We start from the raw sequence: 7,452 nt of genomic DNA, 5'->3' as shown, positions 1-7,452 counted from the left end.
GCATTATATGACTCAGTAAACATAGACAGCAAAGCATGTGTATCATTGCTTTGACCATGTCCTGTGCCAGTATGAGGAACATTTCCACTTGGCATAGAGGCAGAATCAGTGTCATCAATCAGTTGCACATTGAACCTCTGTTGATTTCTTTGATTACTTGTGCTACCTCCAATGAAAGATTTTGGAGTAACAATATTATGTTCAGCTGGTTCTTCAATAATAGCAATTTGCTGTTGATTCTTGGTAGACAGATTTCCCATGGGTGCAATCAATGCATTTGAAACATTGAAGCAGGGTCTATCTTCCTTAATCATCTCATTCTCTATCATTTCAAGTTCTGCAGCCTGAAGAAAGAATACTACATCATCCAATTTCAATTTATTGAAATTATGCTTCTGAAGGATGAACTTACAAGCAGTATACCATTCTTTTGGCATTGAGTTGAGTAACTTTGTATTTAAATCAAAGTCAGTCATTACATAATCAGTTGTCCTCAACTCATTCACAATACTTAGAAAACGTTCTAGTATTGATTTCAACCTCTCTCCTTCCTAATACTTAAACCTTTCCAACTGTTGTTTCAATATTTGCTTCTTTATGTTCTTTAGTTCAGTATTCCCTTCATACATCTCAAGGATGACATCATACATTTGCTTGGCAGTTATGTGATGTGCCACCTTGGTCAGAATCTCCCAAGACAAACCTAGCTTAATCATAGCTAAGGCTTTGTCATCCATCTTTCTCATTCTTTCTCTTACAGCAGCAGTTGCAGTTGCATTTGCACCTTTTTCAACAGCAGTTTGTGGACTATTCTTGATGGAGTCCCACATATCAATATCATTGTAGCATACGGCTGCTTCAAAGAGTACTTTCCATTTGATAAAGTTTTCCTGTCCATACAACCTTGGTATCTTGTTAGTATACACCTCTTGTTCCTCATACCCAGACATTTTGAGAAATCAAAAATCAGTTTCTTTGTAAACACAGAGTTTCAAAATAATTAGATCTGAAAACAGAATGCTCAGATCTGATGTGTCTGATGTGATTTGAACAAGATTTAGATATAAAGATTAGAATTTTAAATGAAATAAGGAAGAGAAAACACCGGTAGATTGTAGATCTGGAAGAAAAAATGAAAAACAGGGCTGCTGACGTCACAAATCAATCGAACAGTGGTCTGCTTACGTCATTCTTCTTCAAATCTTCAATCAGCAACAATCTTTCCAAAATAGCAGTAACAAGCTCTGATACCACTTGTCTGGCCCCTCGATTTCAGCTGGATCTTAATTAATCATGTCATAACTCACACAGATTAATGTGTTGACAAGAGAGTTAATGACGGGTTGCTATATTTAGAAAGATATCCGTTTGTTAAAGGCGGAATCAATAACAAACATACGGTTGCAAATAATAATCAAAGGTAGAAAGCACACACAGGATTCACTCAAAAGATTTCCATCTATATAATTTTCATTATACTAAGTGGATAATCGATTTAGGGTTCTAGGAATCCTAGGACCGCCGTCACTTTCAAGAAATATTCTTTCTTATCCGAAAAGTGTAAAGGCTCAAAATCCGTTTACTCTCCCTCTTGGAGGTGTGTTCTAAACATTCTATTTATAGGCCTGCCAACCTAGGACAGCTGTCATTCCTTCTAGAAACCCTAAATACAATCATACATATTCAAAATAAACTAAGTGCAAAATAAGTCTTCCGGGTAGGCTTTTCATAAATCTTCATTTTCCGAGTATGTTGTGTACTCTGCCATCCTTCATGACTTGGTAACATAGAAGTGTACTCGGGATCAGTTTCTGGGTAGACTTTGCTTGAAGAGTATTTCACCAAGTAAAATACTCACCGAGTAGACTTCAGTCTTCTTGGCTTTGTCAGACTTTGCCCAACAAATCCTTACGAGCAACCTTGTTCTTCAATGATCCATTTCAGCTCTTTCCTATAAAATAACTTATTAGCAAAGTGTACTCGGGAGTACTGTTCCTTGCTTGAGCTGAACCTTGCCCGATATTACTTAGAGATATTCCTTTTGATCATCAAGCATACTTGGACCCTACTTATTAATGAATACCTTGCCCGATCTTCCAATCACTTGGCTTCTTGGACTTGGTTAACCAAACCTTACTCGGAAGAGTAATATACTTGGCTCTGAAGAACAAAATTGCTTGATAAAGTGAACCTTGCCCGGATTTACATAAACTAGTGTGCCTTACCCGGCAATGCACTAATTTGCAAACCCTGCTCGGATATCCACTAAAGAAGACTACTTGAAGTAAACCTTGCCCGGTAGGCAAAATATCATACCCGGCTAAGTAAAAGCTTGCTCGGATGTCTAAGGTGTGATCGGATCCATTACATAGCGAAATCAGGGGAGGTTGAGAAGATTCCAATCTTCCATGTACTTCATTTAGGTCAAATCTTTGACTCAACAATCTCCACCTTAGGTCAATTTCTTGACTCAACAAAATCTCGAAGCGATTCCAAACCCCCAACATGAAGACTTACGACGGAACCACTAATCCTAAAGAACATGTGGCACAATACAGAGAGAGAATGGAAATCAACCCTATCCCGGAGAGACTCAATGAAGCCTTATTGTGCAAAAGCTTCGAATCCACACTCATAGGATCAACATTAAAATGGCTGTTAAGTCTTTGATATGCTGAAACGCGGTTATAATATTAAAAACCAAGTTTTACCGAATTCACCTAAAAAAACACAGAATTGGCAAGTTTACCGGTCACAATGTAGTTAGCAAGTAAGAACGGATATCGAACCTAGGACACTATGGGTAAACTCAAATTATTAAACCTAAAAGATTACTAACCTAGACTTTCTTTTGATTTTTAGAATTTTTTTATATTAATTAAAACTAATAATGCTTAACTAATTATAACTTAAACTAAAAATAAAACTTTATAAAAAATGGGTTTTAAACAAATACGAGAAACGACTACCTAGGTAATGGAATTCTACTAGTTAAACTTAATAGCTAACGAACTTGACTTAGTTTAAAAACAATATCTTAAAAAAATATGACACTAAAGACCACTAAAATACGCTAGATCGCCTCCCGGCCTCCCCAACGACACCCTAGAACTCTAATGACATGTGAAGCTCAATTGTTAAAGGGTTGGATCACCTCCCAGTCTCACCTTACCTAATAATACTATGGTACCCCACAACCCAAATCACCTCCCGGTCTCTTCGGATACAATATATAGTAATATAAAGAGGGTATTTTTAATTAACTTGAACAAAACTTGTATCACAATAATCTAAGGGACCTAGGATAACCCACTCCCGTGCAATTATTACCCAAACCCGCAAAAGACAAAGATGACACAACACTAAATTACCTCCCGGCCTCTCTAGTGAAAGAACAATAAAATCTAAACCACTTTCAATACTTATTCCTACGATTTTTTCGACCATAAACCGCAAACAAGTTGAAAACACAAAGTAGGCAACCTAATCAAGCGTCTAACAATCAACAAAAAAAAACTATCAAACACAAGTGGAATAAATATTAAAGTAAGAAACTAGATTATATTACGCAACAATATTATGACCAAACCAATTAAAAACTTTTACCATAATAACAAATCAACCAAACAAATAATAGTTCGTCAAACCATTAATATAACATAGTGCTCAACCAAAACCTAGATAGTGTAAAAGTTTAGCTACTCATAATAAAATACGAAGGAAAAACAAAATAAATTTTATAGTTCATCGAAGAAGAAATAAATAATTGAGCCACTAGCGGTTCTTCTCTTTTTCTTGCTTTCAAACTGTCGTAGCTCCCAAAAGAAACAACTTCTGACTTGCGTCACAATCTGGCTTGGTCCAGTAGCTCCACTTCAATTATTGTGGGTAAACTTTCCTACACCAACAATTGTCCAACCCAAGAAAAAACACCTCTGCGCAGCCAACGAACAAAAATATATATACTCCTCTCTTGTCTCGCCTGTCTCTATATTATATTATATTCTCTTTTTTTCTTTGATTTCTTATCTTGTCTCCTGTTGTGAGACAAGAGAGAATATTTCACTAAAGCAAAAAATCTGTGTTACGTCCGCGCCGCCGTCCACCAAAATCTGACTATTCCCCCTGTCCCGTCTGCCTTTTCTTTATAATAATATATTCTAGGGTTTATTAATTGTCCAAAACTAACAAAACTTGAGCCCCACTCCAAACTCCACCAACAAGTTTTATTTCATAGGCCCAATTCTCTTTCTCTTTTTGTTTATTTGCTTAGCATTGGGGTCCATTTAAAATAGTTCAACGAGCTCTCCTGCACTTTGTAAAAATAAATAAAAATCATAAGTACTTGGAGCATGGTTAACGTGAAATTTTATCTTTTATTAAGCATGTGAACATCTCCATAAAATATGTGGCCATTTATTCCACCAATTAGTACTTTGGTGCCATAGTGGTCTCAAATTTAGCATAAATACTTTAATTTAGCTTATTTAAAAATTTAACCTTTAAAATCCAATTATGAGCTAAATAAAAATATATTCAATAAAACTAGCTCAAAACTAATTCAAAAGTGTAAGGAATATATATAATAATTGTATATAATTTAGACCATATCAGTCTTCCTCCTTTCTCAGTTACTTCTTTTTCACATTTAGTTAACTTGTTCAACAGCCAATTTTCCTTTAGTAGGAAATTTGAGAAGTTAACTAGTGATTTATACCGAGTTATCCAACCTAGTGATGAATCCCTAAGGGATTTTGTTATGAGGTTTGGCAGGGAAGCTCTAGAAATTCCTAATCTTGACATGGCTACCGCTGTTGAAGCATTCAAGATGGGACTTCAGAAGGGCTCCCCCTTTTATAATGATCTTGTGATGACTCCGTGCAGGAACCTAGATGAAGTAAGAAACAGGGCACTCAGATTCATACGTTTGGAAGATGATAGGTGGATCCAGGATCCTCTGGGGAGTCAAACAAAACAAGAATCCTCTGACAAGAAGCAAGGATTCTCATTCAAGAACAACAACTCGAAGCCCTACTCCAAATTCAACAACCAAAACATCAGAGCTGTTGAAGAGGGGGATGATGATGAGACTACCGCAGCCTTTCAGAGTACTGTTTCTCTGTAGATACCCATGGTTTAATTTGTGTCATGAAGGATATAGGGGAGAAAGCAAGGTGGCCACGAAAGAACGAGAAGTCGACCGCCTTCAAAGACAAGTCTAAGTGGTGCGCTTTCCACGAAGATTTTGGCTTCACGACGGATGAGTGCATTGGCGTAAGTAGGGAGATCAGATACCTCCTGAGCAAGGGCCACTTCAAAGAGCTTTTGGGAAGGAAGAAATCCAAGATCCAGGATCCTGAAGATCTTCCACAAAAAGCAACGCCACCACCACCAGACGCTCATGTAATCAACTTCGTCTGCAGAGATTATGACATACTTAAAACTTCTTGTCCTGAAGAAGAGTTCAAGCTAGAAGATGAGAGAAGGCCACTCGTCCCTACTACTCGAGTAACTGATGAAAGAATATTCTTCGGTTCGAGCATCCAGGATCCTCGCCAGGATGAACTTGATACAAACGGTCAATTTCATCTCTGGAGAATCAGACATATGTGGAACATCCTTTTCCGCAGCAAAAAGGCTCGCCAAAGAGATCAATTTGGACAACGGAGACCAACCAATAGTATCCACCACTTTAACGACAGATAAAAGGATCTTCTTCGATGAAGAAGATAAACTGAACATCCAGGATCCTCACCATGACGGTTTAATTATTACTTTATTTATCGCTAACCACTATGTACGCAGGATCCTAGTGGACGGTGGGAGCTCAGACAACATTATCCAGCACGATGTCCTCAAGAAAATGAACATTCCAGATTCCGAGATCGTCCCAAGAACATCAGTGCAAGTCGGATTCAGCGGAGAAACTAAGAAGACATTGGGGGACATAAACCTGCCAATTTATATAGAAGGGTTAAATTCATACCAAAAATTTTGCGTTATTGATAACCTTTCTTGTTGTAATGTCATTTTAGGTAGGCCCTGGCTGCATGGAATGAAGGTGGTGGCCTCAACTTACCACCAATGAATCAAACTACCTACCCCATGGGGAGTTGTGAAGATAGTTGGTGATCAAGCAGAGGCCAGGAATTATTATTCCTCATCAATGAAGCCAATAGCCAAGCAGACTATAGCATAGCAACCACAACAACATCCTAGGGACGTGCTGGAAGCCCGGGAGAAAGAACTAAAAGAAGTATCCTTGGACCCCGTGGATCCAGATATAAAGGTGTTCCTAGGATCCAGTATCCCCACTAAGATCGAGGAGGATTTGGTATCCTTCTTAGCACGAAGAAAATCTACCTTTGCCTTCAAACATTCAGATATGACAGGTATTTCAAAGGAGGTAATCACTCATAAACTCGGCCTTGATCTATTTATTAAACCCGTCCATCAGAAGCAAAGGAAATTTGCTCCTGAGAGGAACAAAATCATACAAGAAGAAGTTGAAAAACTTCTTAAGGCCAGTATAATCAGAGAGGTTCAGTATCCTCGATGGTTGGCTAACGTGGTTGTAGTTTCAAAAAAGAATTGAAAGTGGAGGGTATGCGTTGATTTTACATATTTAAACAAGGCATGTCCCAAGGATCCTTTCCCATTACTACATATAGACTCCATGGTGGATGCAACGGCAGGACATGAAATGCTTACCTTCATGGATGCTTCCTTTGGATTTCAACAAATTCAGATGGAACCATCTGATCAGGAGGATACTGCATTCATGACTCCTACCGGCATATATTTTTATATTGCTATGCCATTTGGACTAAGGAATGAAGGGGCAACATACCAAAGAGTGGTCAAAATGATGTTCAAGGATCAGCTAGGCAAAACCATGGAAGTCTACATAGATGACATGGTGGTGAAATCGAAGAAGTCTGAGGACCACCTCAGAGATCTTGAAGAAGCTTTCAATATCCTTGACCAGTATAACATGAAACTGAATCCGTCAAAATGCCACTTTGGTGTTAAGGCTGGAAAGTTTCTGGGGTATAAGGTGACTAAAAGAGGAATTGAAGCAAGCCCAGAACAGATTGAAGCCATCATCAACCTTAAGTCACCTGCAAATGCCAAGGATGTCCAAAGACTAACGGGAAGAATAGCTACTCTGAACCGATTCATCTGAAGATCCTTTGAGAAATGCAAAGACTTCTACGATATTCTTAGAAAGAATAAGAAGTTTGAATGGACAGAAAAGCATGAGGCTGCGCTCAAATCCTTGAAAGATTATTTATCCATAGCTCCATCCTTGATGAAGCATGTGGATGGAGAATCCTTGTATTTATACCTAGCAGTTTCAGGTAATGCAGTGAGTGTTGTTCTCGTCAAGGATCATGAAGGTGAACAACACCCTGTATATTATGTAAGTAAGGGTCTGTTAAATGCAGAAGC

Source organism: Bidens hawaiensis, unplaced genomic scaffold (genome assembly GCF_021521415.1).
Source record: "Bidens hawaiensis isolate Kalapana, Puna unplaced genomic scaffold, B.hawaiensis_p1.1 tig00000978_1, whole genome shotgun sequence".
Lineage (NCBI taxonomy): Eukaryota > Viridiplantae > Streptophyta > Magnoliopsida > Asterales > Asteraceae > Bidens > Bidens hawaiensis.
The sequence above is the reverse complement of the archived record's forward strand: the minus strand, read 5'-3'. Positions refer to the sequence as shown.